This window comes from Neopelma chrysocephalum, unplaced genomic scaffold (genome assembly GCF_003984885.1).
Source record: "Neopelma chrysocephalum unplaced genomic scaffold, ASM398488v2 Primary Assembly neopelma1_331, whole genome shotgun sequence".
NCBI lineage: Eukaryota > Metazoa > Chordata > Aves > Passeriformes > Pipridae > Neopelma > Neopelma chrysocephalum.
In genome coordinates, this window is record NW_020897994.1 from 187,162 (window position 1) to 213,133 (window position 25,972).

General features: G+C 37.1%; 1 protein-coding gene across 6 annotated transcripts in view; it reads left to right on the forward strand.

Moving 5' to 3' along the window:
• Window positions 1–25,972, forward strand: part of PCDH9 (protocadherin 9) — a 698,432-nt gene that overhangs the window by 138,891 nt on the left and 533,569 nt on the right. The window lies entirely within an intron of this gene.

Consider the following 25,972-nt stretch of genomic DNA (forward strand, 5'->3'; position numbering starts at 1 on the left):
TGTATAACCCCTGATTGGACACAGAACAGTCAGTTGAGCTTAGGAATCATGTCTCCTGGTTTTGTTACTATAACAGTTGTCTAATAAATACTTCTATTTCCTTTTTCTCTTTGAAGCAGTGTTTTTTAATGTGCAGTAACTTTTGATTTTGTTTTCCAAAGTAGCAGCTTTGCACTGTATAAATTATTACCTCAGGTACTAGGACACTGTTGCTAGGAAAGCTACAAGAGAGATTGTAAATGGATGTTAAAAAGAAAGAGCTTCTGCATTTTAAGAGTAGTGGCTAGAAGACAATTAAGGCCTAGCTGTTAAATTGTGGGGCCAGGCCAATGCACATTGGGACTGCAAATTGGAAATGTTGCATTATTTTTAAATGGCTATTCAGCTATCTGCTACAGCATCCATAACACTTGTTAGTTCTCTAAACTTGCATAATGTATTGCAATAAAAAAAGGAATGTAATTTAATATACCTAAAGAGAAAATATCTTGATATTTACCCACTATTAAGTGTATGTCCTAATTCCATAGTGTCCCTACACTTTTGTTTACAAAAAATTGACTCAATGTCTCTTAAAGCCTTCTGAGAGGGAGAATGGAGGACGTGAGCTGCTTGAGCAATGCCTGCTGAAGGCATTTTAATGACTTACGCTTGGAATAGGCATAATATCCCAGTGTGGAGCGTCTTTATGCCCTGGTAGAACTCCTTCTGGAAAGTGTTTGCATGCTTTTGCAGTATTTCAGGCTATTTACTAGTCTCCAGGGGTAGACTGTGGTGATGCAGCCATCCAAGGAGATACAAGCTCCTCAGGTCACCCAATACTTAGGAAAACATGAGATGCTATTCTCCTTCTTCCTTTTGTACTCTATTCAGTAACCCTGTACAAATATATCTTTCCTCTAGCATGTAAGGGGACAGAGAAAGACTTTTTTTTGATAACAAAAACTGGATAAAATAACGTTATCCTATGTTTTTAGCCATTAAGGGTCATTGGGGGTTTAAATCCTGTAGCATTGATCCACAACTAGCATTTCAGAGCTGGAAGCCACAGAAATGGGTTCCAATCCTACCTTTTCTAGAGTCCCGTTACTCAGTATGGGTCAGATTATGTCTGAATTCTGTTTGCATTTCAGGGTCAAGCCAGAACTTCATGACAGACTTATGGAGGAAAAAAAAATTGAGTCCTTCTACCATCAGAGTCAGTTTGCCCATCCAACATTACAGTAAAAGTAATTTGGACTTGCCAGGTTGTTTTGTAGAAGTTCTGTGAGTGGCATATGCTGCCTTGTCCCTACATGGAGACAACTGACCTAAATCAGGGTATGTCGGTTTGTATTTAACTTTTACTTTTGGCACAGAGTGAGTCCTACAAGTGAAGTAGAATTCAGAAGGGAAAGAAATACCTTTGAAGTCCTCTAACTGCACGTGTAACCACTGAAGAACTCCTTGAACAGTACAACAGGAACCTTTGCGGAAGCTTTCACAAATTCTAGTTGGGGTTTTACTAAAACAATTTCTTCACACTTTCAGAGCTTCTTGAGTATAGGTGCTGGAGTGTGTCCATAGAAAGGCAGTAAAGCTGGTGAAAGGATTAGAGACCAAGTGTTACGAGGAGTGGCTGAGGGAGCTGTGGTTGTTTAGCCTGGAGAAAAGGAGGCCCAGGGCAGACCTTATCACTCTATACAACTACTTAAAGGGAGGTTGTGGTGAAATGGGTGTCAGTCTCTTCTCTCAGTTAATAAGTGATAGAAGAGGAAATTACCTCAGGTTGCACCAGGAGAGGTTTAGCTTAGGTATTAGGAAAAATTTCTTCACTGAAGGGGTAGTCAGGCATTGGAACAAGCTGCCCAGGTGAGCAGTGGAAACTCCATCCCTGAAAGTATTCAAAAACATGTAGATGGCACTTGGAGTGTGGTTTAGTGGTGAATGTGGCAGTGCTAGGTTAACAGTTGGACTCCATGATCTTGGAGGTCTTTTCTAACTTTGACAATTGCTTTTTAGTATGTGGAACTTCATTGACACAGATTGTTGGTAGCTGAAAAAGGGAAGAAGAATGTCTTTCAGTTTGATTCACTGAGGTTTCTTCTGAGTTAAAGTTGCTACAGTCTGGACATCTATGTTCAGTTTAGTTTTCTGTTTTGGTCAGCAGTAATGTTAGGAGGAAATGCTTGCACTGTGTCAGAAAGTAAAATTGTAACTGTGCCACAATAAGACAGACTGAAGCACTACAAAATGAAAGGGAAAAACCAGAAAAATGAGGTTGTGATGTAAAATTCCCCAACTGATTTTGAATTAGAAGCAGAAATATGCTTTGGTTTATAATCATGATTCAGTTCTACCACCCAGGTCCCCATTCCAAAGAAGACCACATTCATTCTGTTGAAATATGGAAAACTGAAAATCCATTTTGATATTGTAAGAGGAAATAAAAAGGGCTGAAAGATTAATAATAGAATGCCAATGTATACATGTAATTCAGGCTTGAACCCGAGGGCAGTCCTTTCAAGGGGTTGAATGACATCTGTGTGTAATTTAATAAATGACTGTTGTAACACAATTGGAGAAGCTCTCAAACACATTGTGTTTGTGTTGATTGCTCAGTTCAATTACTGTAAACAATGTAACATTATAATAGTCACTGAAATAAATCTAGCCTAAAAGAGTTGGAAAAAGGTTGGAAATATCAAAGCTACGTTTATTCATAATTCAATGATTTGTTGCCAGAGTCACCTAAATATAAAAGGTCATCCTTCTATAAGTATATCTGTAGCAAGGTTACCAATTTCAAGAGCGTAATCACAACTTTTAGTGGATGGTTAAAATAGATTTTTTTTTCCAGTGTAAATATTCACAAGTTACTGTACACATGGAAATACTTAGCAACAGGTAGAGGTTAAATACATTAATTGGCAGACTTTTATTTCTATTTACAGACACTCCTATTTGAATAGGGCTCTGAGTAACCTGGTCTAGTGCAATGTTCCCTGCCCACGACAGGGGGGTTGGAACTAGATGGTCCCTTCCAACTCAAACCATTCTATGATATCTATAAAGAGCTGAATTTACAAAGAAAAGATAGATGAACTAAAGCGTAATTTAAAATGAAGCATATTTATTTTACCACTTGAAATAACCAGGTGGTTCATTAGATAATAAGTCAAGTTCTTCTGGAAAGTCCAATTTTGAGATGTAACACAGTGCACCAAATCATTTTTCCTATTCTGCTTTTTCCACATACTATAACTGGTTTCTTTTATTAAAAATGTTTTGTTTGCTCAGTAGATCTTCATGATCTCTGAATTTTCATGCTCCTTCACCCCAGATTTTTCCTAAACTTCTTGCATAATTTAGTTACTTCATATCCCCAGCTTTTTCAGCAGCCGTGGCAGCCTTTCCTCCTTCCCACGAGCTAGCCCTACCCGGAGCAATGCCTTAAGGCTGAGAGGACAGGATGCAGCTGCTTCTAAAAGCCTGTCAATGATGCTTCTTTTTAAGCCACTAAGAACAGCTGCACGGTGATGTGGATTTACACTTTATACTTTTTTTTCCCCTATATGAGGAATTACTCAAAAGCTGTATAGAATAATGAACTAGCTACTGATGCATGAAGGCAAATGAAGACACTGCCTTATGCTTAATGGCATCCTGAAGACAACCCTGCATTTTAGAGCCAGTTTTTCTGGGGAGACATTGTCTAGGTCAGATGCTGGGGTTATTCTTTACAGGGAATTTGAAGAGATTCATATATTGATGTGGCAGTCCTAGAGTAGGAACAAATTTGAGTTAGCATTAAATCTACAGTTAGTATCTTACATCCTTTGAACACAATTGTTTCAGTCTTGACAACTCACACAGTGCCTGTGGACTGCAGCAAAGCAGTTAATTTGGGGCTGTAATTTATAAATTATGATGCATTTTAACATCAGTGGGGTAATTTTTTTATGCAGAGCAGTGTCTGGTGACCAATGTGCCCCTCCTTTCCCAGCACTGCTCTTTTGTCTCCAGGCTCCATTAGTTACTAGCTTTATCCAATCTGAGAAAAGCAAAAGGCAAGGGAGCAAGCCTGGCAAGGCTGTAGGTGATGTTTCTTTGCCTTCTTGCTTCCATTTTCCCTTTTTCTGTTTATTAATGTTGTGAGTGTCATCCACATGGCAGCTGTGCCTGGTTGGAGGAGGGCAGTGAGGGCAGTGAAGACCCAAGCAGTAACAACAACAAAAGTGGATGCCACTGGATGTTTGTTGCTGTGCTTAAAAATGCCAAGTTCAAAACATATCTTAACATTGCAAATGAAAAGCTATTGTGGCCTTTCTGCGATTTCCAGCTAGGCTGGTTGCAAAAGAATCAAACATATATTTGATGGGATAAAGAACTTCTGTCCAAATGATGGTCAGAAATAGCGGGTGAATAGTTTGGTAATGACTGACCTAATGACTCGGATGCTATCTGACACCAGATATATGGGAGGAGGCTTGAGTTGCCCCTGCCCACATTGCTTCAAAACTGAAGCCACGTCTTCAAAACTGAGTCCTCATCTTGAAAACTCATGGGCATGTAAGTAAGTTTTACAAGGAATGGAATGCAAAGGATTGTATTAAATTCTCCTAATACCACAACATTATTACTGTAAGAAAATCTATTTGGATTTCTGTTTATAAATTTATTTTTAACACATTTCACAGAATCACAGAATGGTTAAGGTTGGAAGGAACCACAGTGGGTCATCTGATCCAATCTCCCTGCTCAAGCAGAGTCATCCTAGACCATTTATATTTTTCCATATGCATCATGTTAAATTTTTTGTGATTCGTCTTCTTGTGCTATAGGTTGTGACAGATAAACATGCCACCTTTATATGGGATAACAATTTCATTAAATTCATCAATTTTATTAAATCTCCTATTGCAGAGATCAAAACCTTTGCCTGGTAAACAGGCTGGAGAAAATATTTTCAAAATGATTAAAGGTTCTTTGAAAAAGTAATTCTAACAATTAAAAACAAATTAACTACCAGTTAACATGATTATGTGCACTAGAAAGTGAAACCAACAGCGTCATGTGATGTAAGTTCATAAAAACGAGACATCAAAGAAAATATTTGGAAAATTAACTTTAAGTTGTACTACAGGTGATTAGAATTCATTTGAAAAATCTTTAAAAGATATGTTCTGACTAGATTTTAATGAAAACACTTGCTTTGGTGCCTTTAATATATTTGGATTAGTTGGTAAGAAAACATGAAATGTCAGATGCTTCAACATGATACAACACCTTTCAAACATCCAGCGGAATTTCAGAGTAGCTACCAATATGTTACTTTGCCAATGCTGGGAAATGATTGCTGTATTTCCAAATGTCATCAGAGTAGTTGATTCATGTCATACACAAGTGAGTTTCTGAATATTCTTATGAGTTTTTCCAAACAACAGAGTTCCTCAGGCTTTGGCAGTTACCTAAGCCATAGCTAAATAACCCATAAATGCACTGAGCATTTTGGGCTATAAGTCTTTAATCACTTAAATCATAGATTATGTGGGAATGAAATCTGGAAAACTCTTGATAGATACTCTTGTGTTGAGGTTCTCATGTGCCAAAATATCTGCTGATAAAACCTCCAACACTGCTGCATTAATATATGCATATAGCTGTTCATATACTGAAGCTTCTGGTTTGCTAAAAGCCCTACCTTTTGCATCTGATATTTTAAAATCAGATATTCTTCCTTCTGAGACCTCTTATTGTTTTCTCAAGATGAGTCTCCCTCACTTGTGCAGAGAGCCCGTCAATTAAGAATCATGCCCAGGACACAGTATGCATGCTTGCATGGAGAATGAGAAGTAGCAAGGACAGATGACATTTCTTGTTCTTTAGTTTTGCTTCAGCATTAAAGAAATTACATGACTCGTACTCCTTTTGGAGCACTTGACTGAAGAAGGGGAGGCAGTGTGCTAGGAGGCTTCACAAGTTGGATGACATGCTATTCAAGAGGTGGGATATATGCATCCTCTTCTTCCATTGATTACTTTCTGCAACTCTTTGTTCAGGCTGCTGGCTTTTGTAAAGCTATTCTTAAGCACTTTAAGTGCAAGGGGAACCTGACAACATAACACAGATCTACCCAGTCTGCAATTGGGTGCCAGACAGATATGTCACCACTGGGTATTGCAAAGGCTTAGTCCTTCTTTCTTTTATCCTGAGCTAATTGGCACTATGATTAGAAGAGTGGCTGCAGGCCATGACATGCACTGCTGTTACCAGCAGTGGACTTAGACCAGTACAACAAGAGAAAGTATATCCTTTACCATTAAGCTTTAAGCCTCCTGTGAAAAAGGCAGCTTTTGCTGGCATATGATAAAATAAACAGTGTCCCTTTTCACGGAACATCACTGTGTGTTGTTCTGACAATGTTAGATCAGATAGTGAACCTGCTGAGAAAGCGTTGAGTGAGATTTGTTGGGGCAACTGCCTTATACAACTACCCAGGTATAAGGGAAATGGTTAAACCTTTCAAGTTTGGTACACTGGATTCCCAGAAGAAGACAATACTGGGAAAAAGGGTCAAGTTTCATCTAAAACAATATTAATTTTGGATTGTTCTTTTTATTAATAAATTAGGTGCTCAATAGGGTGAAGGTGTTTCTTCTTTCAAGGAGTTGGCATGTACTTTTGTTTGGAACAGATTAGAAATATGATTTCACAGAGGAAATGTAAGCTCATCTTAAATATTTACAATATGCTAATTCTGTGCTTCTACGTTGGCAGAAAAACAGGATAGCATTAATTAGTTTGACTTATTTTCTAACAGAAACATGTTCTCTCCCTTTGGCTAGGACTGTGTATTAGTAAAAAAAACAAATTCAGGTCCATTTTTTAGCCCGCAGATAATGCAACACAGTTTGCATCCATATGGCTAAATTGTCCCGTGTTCTTTAACCCTCCTCTAAAAGAGGATTGCCTGCTTTGTACCACAAGGTGGAAATTGCTACTGGTGCCTCCTATTTCATATGCAATAAATAAGCACGACTTGGGAGACACTTTTTGGCACCACTAAAGGAGTCAGTATTGATAATTGTGTGACACTGCTTGACCCCATGTGTTTTATATTCTAACTATACAGAGGGCCTCTGTCAGATGTCATACAACCACCACCAGGGTTAATCCTAAAGGAATAGCTAAGTACTTGTGCTGAACACAGAACTTAATTCACTGGTTGCCTACATAGATATTAGACAAAATATGGTATTATACTGTCGTTTTAATTAAAAAGCATTGAGACAGGTTATGTGGGAGACTGTGAAATGCCTTTTTCTGCAAGTATTTAAGTATAAGGCAGATATCTAATAGAAATGCTTAATCCCACATTACATTAGGAAGATGGACAAGCGGTTGTCCTGAAATTCTAGCAGTGATTGATTTCTATAATGTTAGGATCCTTCCTTTCTGGCACTTACAGCATGTGTGGAAAAAAAAAATTGTACGTTTCTCTTGTACTTAGTAAACAGTACCTGGTTGGTTTTTTTTTGCTCACTGGAATGGAATTCCAAAATAGTGATTTTTTTTTTTCCATCTCAGAAATCTTTCTATTACAAGAAATTCCTTCAGGTATTTTGATACTGAGACTTTCTCTGTGTCTATAAACTTATCTATAGCCATGGATACAGATTAATTTTTAAATATCGAAAAAGAAATTTAGAAATAGATGGATGCATTTTTCTTTGATGATTTAAGAATGCCCAAAGGAATATTTCCTATTCATATAAAATACTTAAAAAGATAAAATGGTTGAAGAATTCTTTACAAGAAAAAGCCACATAAACATTTGAGTTCTTAAGTGTTCAATGTCACTGTTTGTGATCCATACATTGAAATCTATTAATGTTAATCTCTGACATCATCTTCCAGCTCCTCTCCACACACTCATAGACCTCACATAGGATTGCCTCGGGATACACAGTGCTAGGAATTAAAAGTTGTTCTCCTCTGTAAAATTATCAGTATCTTGGGATATGACTAACATGATGTAAGTCACACTTTTTGCTTAACTATCATGATTTATGTTTTCCTTTTTTAAGAAAGGTTGCTTGAAAACTCAGTTGTAGATTCAATGAAAAACAATGGATCCTTGCAATTCTAAGCACTAAAATCTTATCCAAAATCAGCATTAAAAAAGAGCTTTAATTTTTGTGTTAGTTAAACATCTGACACATACTATTACAGTTTTGAGCATAAAAAGTTAGAAGCTTCTTAGATGGTGTTTAGTGTTTATAATGCATTTGTCTGAGCAGATGTTCTTGTAAAATTACCAAACCATTCCAAGTTATAAGCATAGTTCAAATAAAGCTTCTTTCAACTCTGTGAAGAAGACTGATTCCTTCTCTCCAGAATTCCTAGAATACAAATATTATTGATGCAGTTTATGTTGTGTGTGGATTGTGACTGCTGGTTCTCTCTCCTTTTTGTTTTTTATTCCTTAGTATGTTTATTTATAGAGGAGTTATGAGATTGTGATTGAAGGTGGAAAAGACTGTTCCCTTGGGCTTGAAAAGTGACTGACCCCAATCAGAAGGGCTTGTTGTCAGTGATGCTGGAATCTTTTCATGAGTGAGTGGAACGTAGTTTCCTGTCAAGTTTGGTTAGGATTGGGTTTTTTCTCTTCCTTTTTTTCTTTTTTTTTTCCCCTCCAGCAGTGGCAATCTTTGTTTTTATGTACAGTGTGATTCCCGTGCTGTCTTAAAGACACGAAGAAGAAAGCCTGTGTTTGAAATAGACTATTACAGTCTGGTTGCCTTTATCTTCTGTCTCTGCCATTTGAAACTAAGCTTGATTGTGTCTTCACGCAAGTATGTTTGTACTTGGTAGGGTATATATGAGACTACACAGGTAGAGATGTGTCTGATGATGCTGTAGTTGGATGAAGGAATAAAAAACATGTTTGAAGAGGGAAATTTGCTTCATTCTCTACTGAATGAGCTGCAGGGAAACAAACATACAAAAAATTCTTTCCGTTTTCCACACCGGACAATTAATACATGTGAGGTTAGGGTTATGGTTTGCTTTTTATTTGTTGAATAAATTTATAAAGAAATGTGCTTCAGTTGAGGGGATTGGATCCATGTTTGATAAGACATCATTACCCTTTTCTGAGAGTGACTTTCAACATTCCATCTGTAAAACAAAATCCATTTTTCATTGCAGTATTTTTCTCAGTATGATGGTCTGGCATTGACCCTTTACATCTGGCAGAACCAAGCAGATACAGTTCTCAAGTAGCCATTTTATTTCTGGATGTTTCTGGCTATTATTGCTTTTATTGTTCCAGTAGTGAAAAACTTTAACTCCTGTCATTTTCTCCCTCTAACTTCTGCTTTAGGAGGATAAAAAAGAAAGGACAGAAGGAAATTACTGAAGGACAGTGACATTTTTCACACTTACTTTTGGTGGCCAGAGAATTTATTGAAGTGCTGTTCTTGACAGGATGGTTTCAACTGCAATTCAAGCCTGGCCTCAGACCTGAGTCAGAGCCTGGATCTGACTAGGGTAGAGGGGGGTTTGCCTAAAACCTTCTTGCAGTTTCAGCTACATCAGCTGCAATCACAGTTTCCTGTTTTTGTAGGCTGTTGTCAGACTTGGTTATTAGACTAAAGTGCTCTGAGACACTGTCATAGAAGTGCCAAGTGTTATTAATTATTAATAAAATATTTAATTAGATACCACCATGCTGGTGATCATTTGCAAATCAAAGGTGCAAGCTCTGAGATGGTTAATATATAAGTGATTTGAAGCTTTTTTTCAGGATTTTGGCCAATTGTCATGAGGAATTGCATTCCCTTATGAAAAAGCCAAAATGCTACAATATGTCAGGATTGCTTTTGTTTCCTATACATCTCGAAGCAACTGCTTCCCTCTCCCTTTGTTTGTTACCTTTTAACATGCTTACAGTGAGGAATGATTGAATATCTGATTAACTTCACGTAAGAAGCATTTTTGCCCAGTTTTCTGACGAGATGCCGAACCAGTCCAAATCCTTTGAGTCTTATGCAGGAGGTAATCCCACGATCCAATGTCAGCATAATCCCCCCCAAGACAGCTTAAATATTTGTAGTTCTTTCTTAAATCAAGAAATCCCTTGGGGTTTATACCAATCCCAATTTAAAAAATGACTTGACCTGAAAACCCTGGAGGAGTGTTTGAATGAGGTTGTCTTGCCTCTGGCTTCTTGGCCAACTTGCTCTAATAAGATGTGAATAAGATATACAAGGTCCTAATTTATAATATGATATGAAAATTATACATTCAGTGAAAGGCTGGGGGGAAAAATAAAGGATGGCAATGGTAGTAGAGACAGTATTTATTGTGATTACTAGAAGGGGGCCTTAGTGGGCTGGGATTATTGTACTTTAAGTGAAATTGATTTTGTTCATGATTTGATTTTAATCTAGTTTAGATGAATCAAATTCTACAAGGAGCAGATATTTAATTTAGTACATTAGAATGAAAAGGACATCAGTTCAAAGAAGTTTAATGCATATGATGTGATAAAAGCAGTACCTGATTATGAGGGCTTTTTTATAGTAATTCCTTGTTATTTCATTACTTCTTGGATATTTTTTTCTCTCCACATAATTTTTTTGTTAAATACAGACAAGATTCTAGTCTCTTTAATGATATTTAGGCTGCTTGCTTAAAAAAAAACAATAATAAAGCTGAAAATTGGACGTGGACAGAGAGGAAGACAGAATTCCAGACTGACCACACTGATCTACTAGAGATCTATTATTGGACCAAAATGGTCCTTGCTTGGCTCCAGGGCATTTGCTACAGGCAAGCTCCTTTGGAGGATGAGCCCTAGCTGTCTTGTTACTGACTGCAGTTGTAAACAAAGAGTCTGTAGAAACCAATCTCCTGCAATTTTCCAGTCTACTGTTTTCTAATCTAGGGGAGCTGGAATGCTTTGTAATTTAGAAGAACTTGGTTGTTGTTGAAGAGAGGTCTCCTACACTTTAGCAGCTAGGACTAGATGGATATTTTTTCTTCAGTTAACACCAGAGTTGGGAAAGCCATTCATGATTAGAATGCAAAGTTCAGCTGATATATATAGATATACATAGGTTTCTTTTTCTCGTGGAATATGTGAAAATATTTCTATTTCGTCCTCTGTTGCCTGATATCCAGGGATATCTAGTGGCCTCTTGTTGGAAGAAGGAAATACTGTTGATTTGCTGGCGTCCTTGCACCTTTTCAGCACTGTTCTTTGGGTTGTTGTAGATAAATCTGAAAACTAGTTTCTTCACTGAGGAATGTTTTCTGTTTGGGTGTTTAATGAATAGACCTTTTATATGCTTAAGGAAAAGATTTGCTGAGATGGAAGGGACTTTCTACTGCCATCTACATTCACAAAGATCAGCATGGTTCACAGTGATATGCATGGAAGAAAAATAAAAAGGAATAATGAAGGAGAATTCTTACATCATAGATGCAGGGCAGGACTTGGCAGAAAAGCATTTTAAATCAGTCTGGGAATGCTTGATTATGTGTCACCTTGCTTGCTTACTTGTGTTAAAACAAATTACGAATGCTTTTGCCCTCTTTGTATAAAATATAATTAAGATTTTTCATTTGCTGAAATGCTTTTCAGCAAAAGGCAAAAAAAAAAAAAAAAGAAGGAGATGGAGGGGGGAAAAAAAAGGCAGCTCTGTGGGCCTGACAGCCTGTGTCCAGAGGATGGGACCTTCCCTTTCAATGCTTAAATCTAATCATGTGTCTCAGGCAAAACTACACCCTCCTTTAACTCCCCCTTCCATATAACAAGTTGTTCCAATTTAAAACCAATTTGATTAAACTGGGACACTGGTGGATAATTGTCAGATGCCTCCTCTTTGGAGGCAGAACTCACTTGAAAAAAATCTCCAGAGACAGGTTTACATTGACGTAAATGAAATTAAGATTTTAAAAGAGTGCACGCTGTCTGTAGAGAATGCATTGGATTTCCCCCTTATTTTACTGTTTTAAAGATAGTATCTATCACCTTTTTTCCTGGTCCAAGAACTGTGGTCATTGTGGTTCCACATCAGAGGCTGAGAGCCAACATTTGAAGGATACATTGAGAATGTGGTCTGGCATGCCAGAGAGATGCAGTTTACATTTCTGGTTTGGAGTCTTGGTTCATTTTTTTAATATCCAGTAAATAACAGTCCCTGAGAGCCTGGTGAATTAGCAAAAGTAGATGTTTTATTTGTTAGTATCTTTTACAGACAGTGTGGCAACAAAAAATGTGTATTGTTTCTATCCTTAAATACTTATATGCTGTAGGCAGCAAATTCAATTTTAGCCTGCTGTTTTGAAGTATAATGTTTTTATTATACCTACATTGTTTTGTCTCATTAACTAATTAGCATTGGCATATATTTTGTATCACATGAAGGTCACTTGAGGTTTGAATCAAGCTATATGAGACATGGCAAGGGATAGAGCATTGAATTTGATCCACATCTTATCAATAATCTTGGATTTCTACCACTTGCAACAACTATAGTTTCACTGTGTCTCTTGCTTTCTCATTGAAAGGCTGACAGTAATGAGAGTTTTGTTGTCATTGCAGACTAGAAGTCCTGAACTGAGATTGCATCATTTCATTTAGCAAGAGCTTTTCAGGGACCTTCTGGTAGAATTGATTTCCTTATTTTGGTCCTTCCATTTTTTGGATTCAACCTGAAAAGCAGTCTTCAGTGAAAGAGGTTCTACTCTTATATCTATTAAAAAAAATTACCAGAACATGTTATGCTAGGGAATTCAATTTTCTTGTGTTTCTTTAATTTGTGGAATGCTTTAAAACATTTTATTTCACATGGCAATGTTACCTAGCATGTCTTTAGGAAGAGAAGGGTAGAAGGGAGCAAAATAAACATGCAAATCTGGACGTTGTATTGATGAGATAAACTAATATGGTGCAATTAAAAGCTTGTGTATATTGGTATTTTTATAGTAATGTATTTTCTTCGTCTTACTAGGCCTTTAACTGCCTGAAACTGTGAAAGCCTGTACTCAGTGTCACAGATGTGTGCGGGAGAATGCAAGCGGGTTGACATGTACTTGTCAGTGTCAGCTGAGAAAAGAGCTGGCGTGGATTGCTCCGTGGAACAATGAAGGAGGTGGTGTCTCTGGGACAATAGCATTAGCTGGCAGAGCAGATGGACTGCTAGCTTGGGAGGTCTGACTAATCCACTGTCATAACAAAGAACAAGAGTTTATGCTTTACTTGGCTAAAATCCGGTAAAGTGAAACAGAAATTGGGATGTATCAGGAATCCTTAGTTAGGGCCATCAAGTGCAATAATTTTGCCTGTAAAAGGTGTTTCAAATTTCCAGGATGAGTGAATGTATCAGCACAGGGATTCATTACTGTTAAGCAAATCCAGAAATTTTAACCATATAAGTAAACTCTCCTAGGTGAAGTGATAACATAATTTCTTGAATAAAGATCCTTTCACTAGGAGACTGTCGTCAGTTCTTTATAACTTTGCCAAAATTAAGTTACCTGACATTTTCCCTTGCCAAGATCTGCCTAGCCTCAAATTTTTGAAAATGTCGAGGGGCAAAATATATTATTAAAATAAAATTTTAAAAACACTTGTAATTGTGTACTAGAGGAAATGTAGCCCCTCTGTGCTTTGAAAAATGAACCTGGAATTTGTAAGAATGTATCTTTTGCTCTTTCTTTTGGAAAACCACCCACAGTCCACTCATTCACATTTAAAAATACCTCATTTTGCCCTGGCTCAGCAGCAACATTAGAATTTGGCAGCTAAAGTCTGTGATTTGTGCCTGAATTGAGCTTGCTTTATCTCTCAAAAATCACTAGTGTGACCTGACTGCACATGAACCATCCCTAAATAGCTGTATCCATGTATATGAGGGTGAGCATCTCTTTTCTTCCAGTGTGGTACTTGCAGAGGGCTCTTGGTCTCCAAAGGGAGATTCTCTTCTGTGTTTTTCGTATTTGTCCAGTTGATGTCCAAGAAGAACTGAGAATTGCAGACTGGCTTGGTTGCAGCGAGGTGATGAGCAAGTGTGGAGTAGAAAATGGGTGACTTGGATGGAAGAGATACCTCAGTCAAGAGGAGGAAGAGGAAGCAGGAGCCACCTGAGAGGCACAGGGTGGTGCATGGGTGGTGCCGACTGCAGCTGCATCTAGGCAGGAATGTTAAAATTGGAGGTAGGAGAAAAGGTGTTAAATGATATTGGTATGGTAAACAGGGCTCATGAATCTGAGGGAGCAGTAATGGACTGGATAGGAATGGTCAGAGTTGGACAAGAACTATGAACTAGAAGCTCAGAGTTAGAAAATATTCACTGAAAGGTTGGAAGCTTCCATCTGTAGGCTTGCTCTGCTATTGATGGTGAGAAAGCCAGGTCAGCTGCCTATGTCAGATATGCTGTCACCCTCTTCATTGCCTGGAAAGGTATCTGTTCAGAGCCTATGAGAGACTGTGCAGTGCCAACTGCTGGAAAAATTGAGACCCTGGAGCACTGAAATTTATTTTGCACCTCCCTTTTTTCTTAGTTTCAACAAATGCACATCAACCTTCTTTTGTGAAATATGCCCAGCAATGCTACCACATACTGCACAGTGATGATGTGTGGATAAATCTGTTAATGTTTAGAAAGAACTAAAAAGCTCAAGTGAGAGAATCAAGAGCCCTCAAGGAAGTTAATATTTTGGTATCAAGTCATGGTTTGAACTGAATACTGGAAGGGTGAATGGTGTATTCACTGAATACTGAGGATAAAGTAAGCACAGACTAGCTGCTGTTTGACAAGCAGTGCATGATCTATACAATCACTGAGAAGAAATTGCAGATGTCATTTGCAACATTTATGTACAGAGAGAGGAAAAGAAAACAGAAAATTTGCATTCTGGCATTTCCTAATTTTTGATTTTGTGATGTGAACTGTCTGCTGTATAATTTCAGCTGTGCAGCTTTCACAAATATTCAGGCTAGGCCTACTCATCTTCCTTACTCCAGAAGGCTATCTTAAAAACAAACAAACAGCAACAAAACCCCAAAACAAAAACAAACAAACAAACCCTCAAACAAACAAACAAAAAAACCCACAAAAACCAAAACCCCAAAAAACTCCCCCCACAATCAACAACAAAAAAAACCCGAACAAAAAACCCACACAAACAAAAAGCCACAGACACAAAAAAAACCCCAAACCAATCAAACAAAAAAAAACAAAAACAAAAACAAACCAACCAACCAAAAAAAACCCACAAAAGCAAACAAAACACCACTAACCAACCAACCAAAAAAAACCCCAAAACCACCAAACCAAAAAACCAAACCACCTACCACAAAAATCCATGCTTGCTGGGAAGGGGTTAAATAACAAGCCATTTTTCTGTCTGCTTTGCTAATCTGGACAGTGTGTTAGATTCACTATTGCCTATGAGGTTATCTACCCTGTTAAAGCTCAGAAGAATTTTCAGTGATGCTCATTTGTAGTTATACCTGCTGGGGGAAAGAAAGAGCTTGAGCAATTACAACTTCTCTTATAGCCATTGCTTATCTGAGTCTGCCTCCGAGTCAGGAAGCCTATTCTGGCTTGAGCAGTGCAGTGAAGAATGACTCTGCTGCCAACAGAATGGAAACTCAAAACGAGATTGAGTTTAAATCCACAGCTGGGACTTGAGCACTTGGCACCAGGGATCATAAGGTCATTGCAGTAAGACAGGGAACATTCATGCGTAGTGTGTAAGAAACACATCAGCTTGCCAGTCCTCACTGCAGATTTTCACTCTCTGGTATATGTATGCTGTAGAATAGATACCCATCTTTTCAACCCACAAGAAAAAAACAAATCTGTATGACTTTTTCGTTTTTATGGTCAGACAAAAATATTTTCTATTTATTTATGAGAGTTGTCACTTCCAAAACAGTGGAAAATGGATTTTTCTATCTTTTTGACAAACAAAAGATAAAAAAATGTCCTATGAAATATGATTACATTGCTCAGGATAACAAAACTCACAAAACTGAAGACAACTTTTTTTTTTAAACATTGTTTGGGATTTGTGTATATCTTTTAGTGCCTTGCAGATTCAAGATTGCATGGCCACTAAATTTAGTAATAATATTAAATTAAGGAAAAAAACCACATTGTTTGCAAAGGTAAAGGTATATTAGTGGATAGTTACAGTCTTACAGATTTTCTTTTCATTGTTTATTCCAGGTTAGATGTATTACCTTGCATAATTCTTGAGAAATGACCAAAAGAGAAAGTGCTTCTTTTTAAAGAGGTGGTGTGACCTCTGAAACTGGAGGTGCATGTTAATCTTACAACCAATAACCCTGCCTGAAAAATACATAAAATACATTTTAGTAGAATCAGAAGTAATAATTTCTTGCTGTGATGGAGAGGTGAAAGCTTCACTTAGATAGAAAGCAGTCTTGCTTCAAGGATTTAGGGTAAAACTTGGTGCTGTACAGGGAAACAGGCATGGGAGCATATTTGGGAATCTGCAGAAGATTTGACTTGGCAGGAATAGAATTGTTTGGTAAGAATGTATTCAGAAGAAAAAACATTTACTTGCCTTTTATAAGCTCTTTGTGACTTTGATAATTACTAATGTACTGATCTCCTAGACATTGAGCATGTTTTTTGTCTCTTCTGATAAGTACGACAAATTTGTCAGAGATATTTATAAAGCATATACTTTATGCAGTATATAAACAGTATATAAACTATACTTTTAGACATCTGAATGCTCACAAGAGAGAACTGATGAATCTCCTAAGCTTTGAAAAACACCGCTTGCATGGGATAATTGAAATGCCAGACATAAAGCCATATTAAACTGAGCTTCATCAGTTAAGCCTCTCACAGAGCCACATGAGCTGTATAAAAACTAGCAAACCAACCAACTGGTATTCTAACTTTTGCTTTCAAATTATGGATTTCTTTTTTATGGTAAAAGAGGAATAACTAGTGTCTAATAATGCAAGTAATGCCCACCAATAATGGACTAAATGTATGAAGAAAACCATAAGAACTCGAAAAGATAAAGATGAAATCTCTATCAATTGATTTAAATAGCCTGTAACGCTGGAGAGTATTAAAACAAAAGGGAATCCACATTTGAGAGTTGTATCATTTTAGAAAACATTGAGTATGAACTGGATGAAAAAAAAGAAACCCTTTTGCAATTTGCTGAATCAAAAATTTAAAAAAAAAAAGAGTTTCAAGAGCACTGGCACATATTTTTCTGAGTTTAAATGGGTTCCCTGCAGTTGCTCAGTGAAGCTGGCATTCTTGACAGACCAGCAACTTCATTTTAGTGATCAGCTACTTTGAGTTTTAGGATCTGTGGCTCTGATAGCATTTTGGATACTTCAGGCTGTCCCCATTGCAGAATGGGAGACAAATACAGTGAGAATTGGGCCTCTCAGCACTTTCGGTCTCCAGGCTCCTTGACAGAACATCCCTGGCATGACTAACTGCCCTGATGGGAGTTCTTAAAACTTTCTTTTGGATTCATTGGCAGTTCATCTATTGAAGCAAGCATAGACCCAAATATTTTTGGGGGTCAATGAATACACAGTCAGAGGAACTCCTCAGGGAAGCTGAATAGAGCTTTCAGTAATGAGGAAAATGCCACTTTTCAGTGACTTCCTACAGAGGGTGTCGGGAAACAGCAGCAACTTCCCTGTCATTTTTTATCTGTTTTGTAGTAGTGTCTTCTTAACTTTGCTTGAAAAAGCTTTCCACCTATTTCAACGCTATTCAAACTTCAATTTACACTGAAACAATTTTGACTGTCAAATCAGAATTTATTCCGTAAAACAATTTTTTTCTGGCCGTGATATGTTGAGGCATCTTCATATTTTTTTCAATCCTTTTTTCTTTTTCTTTTTTTTTTCTATTGGCAGGACAGTTTTTCTGGCTGCGACTTTCCATGCTTCTCAAAATGATGATTAGACTCACAACTCAGATACTGATTTACTGCTAATAGGTCATACTTTCCCTCCTCCCCAATGAAATTGTTTAACCATTTCTTATCACATGATGTGATCATGTCTGTTTAACAGTTTCCTACTCTGCTTCAACTTAGTTCTGTTGCATCATTTGCTGACAACCAAGAAAGCTGTAACATAAATTACTTAGTTTAACCTTCACTTTACACGATGTTCTTATAAAGCGTTTTGTTATTTTAATTCTTGTTCTGCCAAGTGACTAACACCCAGCATCTTCATAAGTAAAATATTAAGGTTAGAAATATGGACCTGTGTTTACTTGGCACTATATTTACCTTGGCAAAATGAAGATCAGGCTCTTAAAATATGATAGGGCAATAACCATTAAGTTCCCACCTCTTAACCTTTCATTCTGGCTTTCCATCTTTATGTATTAACCACAGTGCTTTCTTTCATTCTGATTTATTTTTATTGTACTTTTCCATCAGGCTTGTGGTAATGCTACTTTCTGTGGCTTCTGTATGCAAAACACACATTCTTGCAGTAGTTGAAATTTTGTTTATTCCATTTCAGGGGCAAGGGGGTTTGAAGAGAAGTACCAAGAGCCATTCTCTTCATAGTTTCTCTTAACAGCAGGTTACAAATTATCTTTGACTGCAATTGTAGGCAGAAGTATATTATAATGACAAAAGAGTATTGATAGATGAAGGAATCCATTAACTGTTTGTGGCTGTGATTTTTCTCATCTGTGGTATGCAAGTTTCAACATATATTCTGTGAAACAAGCCCATGGCTCATACACGCTACAAAACAGTTTCAGATGGTTTCACTCATACAGAATACCTTTGTCTGCTGAAGCTACTGTGGAATTATGCTGCTGACATTTCAGCCATTGAAAGTGGCCTTTCTTTGCTCTAATTAGACAGCTGAGACTGTCAGCTTTTTCTGTGGAGTGAAATTTTTATGAGATTTATGGTGGCTTCTTCTTCAAGAAGAATTAGCTGTGAAAGGACACATCTGAGTAGAAAAACTTACCACTGTGCAAACTGTTCAGTTTATTTGAGAGTGTGAGGACTTCTCCTAGAGACATACTGGCACAGGATAGGTGGTTGGTGTTGCTCTGCCCAACCAGTAAAGGTGGGGTGGTTTCACAGAGTCTTCTTCAAAAATTAATTGTATGCATCCCAGGCTTGTCCTGTGAGTACAGCAGTCAGGGGCTACCTTGGGTGTCACTGTAGAATCTTTCATGGCCATTGGCAGGACACACTCTGTAGACTGTACTTAGTTATTGATTGGAATAGGCTTCTTTTGGTGCTTTTCTGAGGTTTGAGGGAAAAGGCTTTTCCTTCTTTGGAGCAGTGCATCTGTACACCACAAGACAGGATTTGCTAGTTCTCAGGCTCCTGAGTACTGTGAGTTGCTGGACTGTGTGAAGGAAGGAAAATGTTACACTGCTGAATTTCCACCAAATACCTCATCTACTATTTGCTTCACTTTGAGTTCAGTGTTTACAACTCTTGAGAGAACAAAGCCTCAAGGAGTTTTCAATAAAAATAGACAGAAGGGCAGTATAGTAGCAGTTGTTGAGAAAAGAAATACAGACATGATATATATGAAAATCAGAGCTCAGAGCATAGTGTATGTAGTGTGGCAGGATCTACCATAAAAGATACATCTCTGCTTGTCAGTGACACTGAATTTTTAAGATCAGATGATTTGATATTTAAAACAACAAAACTTGCCAAAATCATTCCTTTTGTATCTTCCTGTAGATACACTCCTTTTCAAATCAATAAAATACCCATCCTCAGCTTTCACTGAGCATGAGCCAAATGTCACTATCCCCTAAAAATGTGCTGCAAGATTCCAATATGTAGCTCCCTTCTGTTTATACACCAGTAAGCTTGTAATAAGTTCACTTTAAACCAGATTTTCTTCCTGTTCCTTGCTTCCTTACCCTTCTTTCTTTGCTCATAAGGGTTTAATTTCCACTAGCTTGCCAAAAGCATAATTATACTTGCTGCATATAAATACCCAGTGGAGATCAGAAGAGAAGACAGAGAAAGTAATTTTTAGAATTTAAAAAAAAAATTTCAAATGTAAACTGAAAGTGCCAACAGTATTGGAAGTGTGTGGGCTGGATAACTAATTTTCACAAAGGCAGGCTTCATTCAAGGGGAAAATATGGGTAAATTAGACATACTTAGGTAATGAATTATTTGCATATCTCTAATGAGCACTTCAGATTACCTGCTATTAGAATTGTAGTACACCTAACCTAAATTTGGATGGGATACTACCTACACAACTCTCAATTTCAAGAAAAAGAATTACTTTCACTTTTTATTATATGGGCAGTTCATTTGACTGTATAATATTTTGTGTCATAAATGCTGTCAGTTTAAATAGGATTTAACTATCTGTATACACAGAAAATACAGTCTGGATTATGTGGAAAGTCCTTGTTCTTTGTGTTAATTTATGATTCACTGAATTCCAGTGAGGCAACTTTAGCAGATTGAAATTGCAACAGACCCAGTAACATTTAGCAAGCTCTGCTTGCTGATCTGTGTTTGGAAAAGACAGAAGAGTTCTGCACGTTAGTACATACTAATTTTAAAGTTGTCAGGGCATTCATTTATCACTTTATGTAACCTTTGATGGAAGATGTGGACTGTGAGTTGGACAATGAAACTACAGATACACAGATACATTATTTATTTATATTTTGACACAGGCTGTATTCCTGTTAGCATGTCTTAAAGAAAAAAAAGCCTTCAGATCATCAAGGTGAAATTCATATGGTCTGATCAGAAATCCCTTGTAGTCAATGAAAAGACTCCTGTTAATGCAAACTGACTTTATATTAGACTGAAAACCATCTTCTGCAGAGTTCTGAGCTCTGCAATCACTTATTTTTATAGATTGCATTTTCTCTAATTCTCTTTACTAAGAGTGTCTCTTACTGATCTCTTGTTCTCTATTTTGCCCTAATAACTTTCTCCTCTGGATCTCACTGTTAGCTTTTGTAGGCTTCTATTCATGAGTTAAATCCCTCTCTTTTGTCTTCATTCAAATAACTCTTCAAAACTCATCCCTTTTATGGAGCCTTTAGGGAGAACCCACTGACTTTAAGAAATCTGAAATGCAAATAATATACTTTGCAAATATACAATATAGTTACTCACCTTCACTGGAAAACTGTGGTTTTCCAGCACATGCGGGAATATTCTTTTTTCCCATATGGCTTTTCTGTATGCCACTTTTTTGCATTCTCCACTAGTTTTTTGTTCATTGGCACTAAAGGACTTCTGCATTTGTTTTATTATCACTAACATTTTAACATTTTTACACAAAGTTTCTCACCTTATTTCCCTATAACATATATGATTCATATATGGGGTTAATATATCTGTGAATATAGAAATCCATTAACTCTTAAAAATACTCTGCTGATGATATGCTGTCATACTTCCCTTTATCAAGTAGTGATATTTTAAAAACATGTATACAAATTCATCTGAATCTCTAGCCAATGTCAGAAGAAAAATAAATGCTAACACTGTAAATACAAATAAATTATCCTGTAATCTTTTCTGATTTTTGAACATTTGTTTTATTTTACTCCATGCAAGTGTAATGATTCTCTTCCATTCCTTGCTATGGATATTGCTGAAGGGTTCATTAGAAGAACACTGATAGCTGGATAAGAATGCATTCTGAACCCTTCCGAATACACAAAAGATGAATAAACTAGCTGAAGGTAAAATATATTTCTATATTTCTAGCCTTTCTGTATTCATTAAAATATATGTCATCCTTTCCCTGTCTGTGGCAGATCATGAGTGACATTTGAACAGCAGTTCTTGCTCACGTGCGGCATATCTGGACTGTCTCTGGATTTCTCTTTAAAAATAAGAACAACCTCTTCCCCACCCCCCCTCAACAACCTTCAACTCAACCCAACCCAGAACAATTCCATAATGATACCATTTCCAAAGCCCTTTCTGTCAGCACTAGAAGCAAATACACAAGTCATTCTTTTGAATGTAGAATTCATGTAGAATCAATGCTTTATCTTATTTGCTAGAGTTTTGCATACATATAAAGGTTATTTTGTTAGAAACAAAGACTACCAGCATCCTTTTAATGGTGAAGTGTTTCAAATATCATTTGTCTATTATCACCAGAATAACATCATCACATAAAGTTACTCAGTTTTTAACAAATCCGGTTAGATGCTAGATCTGGGTTTATACCTTGTGGTACCATCACAAGAAGCAAAAAGCTTCACTAATTTGCACTAAGATTCTTTTTTGTATATAATACTTAAATATTAAATAACTTTTTTTTTACTCATACTTTGCAAGAAAGGTTAAAAGTAATAGATACAGAAAACAAATTAAATCTAAAACTATTTGAAATTACAGGCTCAGATTTCCACAGTTGAGTTAAGAGCTCAGAGTTAAATATGATGGGGTTGTTATGGATCTGCTTACTAATAACTTTGATTATCACAAATGAAAAGAGTAATTGTTATATATATATTGCAAATGGGTCCTCACAAAACAGCACGTTATCTCAGGACCCATGTGCAATGCAAATATAACAGGGTAGTTGTTCTAATAAGGCTTACTGAAGATCTATTCCAGCAACTTTCTTTTTTGTCAAATGTGTGAAACTAAACACTTATCTATGAAGAAAATATGATAAGAAAAAGTAGGGCTGCTTGGCATAAGATAGTATTAAATGCAAAACACTTTCATGATGTTCTTTTCAAGATCAGAAAGTTGTTGGTTATCATTGGGTATGTTTCAACAGGAGGACTGATTTTTATTTTTGTCTTGATAGATGTTTCGCTTTACAGTTGACATCAAGCTTTCACATCAAACTTTCACATGTATCAACAAGATCAAAAGTTTTGAAAAACTTTAAATTCCTCAGTCAGCATTTCTTTTATGAGCTCAGTCATAACGCTACTTTACACAGTGTGGTATGGCTCTTTCCCCTCATTCCTTTTAGTTATTTTTCATGACTGTGAAAGAATTAATGGTGTTACAACCTGAGAGAAATGGAGCAGCATCAGAAAATGGGGTAAAAGAATGATCTGAATCAAAAGGCTGGGTTGTAAAGGTATAGCTTTCATCGATCAATGAGGAATAGACAGAATGATTTGGATTGTCATACCCTGTTGCTTTTCAGTTTCTCAAACTGTTGCATTTTTTAAGATAAAGAACAATGAGTCTTCATGGGTAAACCTGAAACCTGCATCTTGCATAATCTGTGCAAAACCAAAGCTAGGAGGCAGGAGGATAAGCAGAAGTGCTCCTGGGAAGCAGAGGAAGTGGGCTGTAGGGATTGACAGCAAAGATTCTAAGGAAGGGGAGTCTCTGTGTTAAATTCTAGCACACTCACACATAGGTGCTTCGCAGAATCCCTTATTTAATTTTGGTTTACTTTTTTTTTTATAGATAACCACAGGATCAGAAAATGAATAATCAGTAAACCCTTAAAGTTATATGATTTCTGAATATCAGACAGTCTCTTCTGTCATTGAAGGGTCAGATTGTTTGTTGGTATGAACCAGTATGATTCCATCAACCTATAGGCTACATCAACAACAGTGGATTTCCAGAGATTTACATCAACTAAAAATGGTTTTCAAACTGAATTCCCTAACTTTGGGGGTTTTTTTCTTAATCTGTTTAGAAACTCTTTTATGCACCATTGCATATTTCTTCCTCTGACATTTGTCTGACCTTAAATAGTTAAAGTTGACACCCAAGCAGGATTATCTTTTTCTGATATGCATTTAGGTGTTGTCTGTTTCTGTTTTACTAACTTGTATAGTTCATCTAATTTCTCTGAGTTCAGCTGAAAGACTTGTATTTGGAACTGTAGTTATCAGTGGAAGTAAATGAGTTGCCACGAGTTACAACACTTTTTTTTTTGCCCCTTATGGAGCAGTAGTCAGGAAGCCTGGAGCAGGATAAAAAAAAATCAAAATAATTGGATGTAAGAAATCTGAAGGTACAGCAGAGATGTTTTTTGTTTGTTTGTTTGGGGTTTTTTTTGCAGGTAACTGTAGAATTTGAATAATTTAACCTTTAAAATGTTGTTTATTCTGGTGTGATCAAGAGGAAAAAATGTCACTCCTTTCTTTTGCTTATGCCATTTACAGGGTATGATTACAGATGCATGGTGTAGGTGCTTGTGTACAAGGAGCCTTCATCTTGGTGAGAAGCTTTACTGTGTGAAACAAATCAACTAGAACACTTAAAAAATAAAAAAAGAAAAAAAAAATCACACTTGGATTTACCTGGCACCACTCTGGGCATTTAAAGCTGTAGAGTTTGACTTGCAAAACTAGAAATGATAAATCCATCATAAACTATAACAAGAGCTTTTGGATTTATCACCCAAGTCATGATCATTTCTTTGCTTTGTCAAATGGGTATTTGTGATCACCTCATCTCTTTTACTCTGGAATTGGTTGCTGCCTAGGCACTGTGTGGGACAATGGCTCCCTGTGGGCTAGGGCTGGCAGCTGGAGTTGTCCTCTAAGGGGTGTCAGGGAAAAGCCCCATTGCCAGGAGCAGGGCAGCTGGAACGTGGTAGAAGCAGCCCAGCCCTTGGCATTAGGCCCTTCCTGGGAACTGGCTGAGGCCAGGCTGGGAGTCAGGCCAAGGTCTGCACTCATAGCAGGACACCTGGGCACAGGCAGGGCTGTTGATGCAAATGGTGATGACGAGACGTAGCACCTGCTCTCCACACTGTACAGTGCTCCACTTGTGTTCTCTTCCCTGCGTGCACAGCGGTATACACCATTGAAATTGCAGTTGTATGTGGCTAAACCAAAAGATATTGGGATAACTGGTTCCAGGTGCCATAAAATGATTTGGTACCATTTTGCTACCTCCCGAAGCTGGAAAATTGCTGTTATCTTGCCTTTCCTTGGGGAGATGCATTTCAGACTGTCATTGTTACACTGTGTATTATTAGTGCTCTGTGCTGCCTGGTACTAGTCATTGTGGAGCCTTATTCATAGTGTCATACCCATATGTGAATTGTCAGCACTACTTCACCACTTGTGGGAAGATGGTGGTGTGCTATCATTAATATTCCTATTCCGGGAAAGCCAACAGAAAGTGTTCATGGAAAAGTGCAAATAAATCAAGGAACAGATATTTTACCCAGAACTTTGTAGTAGAACTTTGTGTGCTTTAAAATGTGACTGAAACACTCAAAAAAATGGCTTCACAATGTGTTATCCTTGTGTCTTCCAGAAAAAAAAAATGTATTTTCTGGAACATAATTCTTCACCAGGTCTAGAATATATATTCTGTTATATGCTGCACCACTGCAGATAGTCCACTGAAAATACTTTGCTTGCTGTATGAAACATGGCCCGTAGCATGCCTTAGGGCATGGCACTTGTGGGGCTCAGGTGATAGCTGAGTTACTGTGTATGCACCATATAGTTGCTTGAACTTACTTCAACATAAAACAGCACATTTACACATTAGACAAGCACAAAATGGTCCATGTGGAACTACTTGCACTTGAGGCAAAGTGTCCTTGTAGAGGTTTGAAGTGTGAAGTGAATTTTATCATTTTAAATTGTACAAATAAGCAGAAAATAAAGTTAATTTATATTCTCTTTCCTGTTTCAGGGCAATTCAGGGGGAATTCCTTTTTCTCTGCCTTTTTTTTTTTTTTTGGAAATGTAGGAGGACTAAGGCAAATTACCTTTTTCTAAGGGTGTAAGCCAACTTCCAAAGGAATATAAAATATAATAAAGAATGCGTGAGAGTGAGCTTCTAAAAGATTACTTGAGATGTGTGACGAGTACATTTATTTTGTATTTTATTATGTGGAGCTTTTTGTCTTTTAGTTTGATGAGTGGAAAGGAAATAACTGTGTTGGATTCATGGTCTATCAGAAAAAGTTCTATGCACTTCTCTTTTTCTGGGAAAACCCTAGTTATTGGATATACCAGTT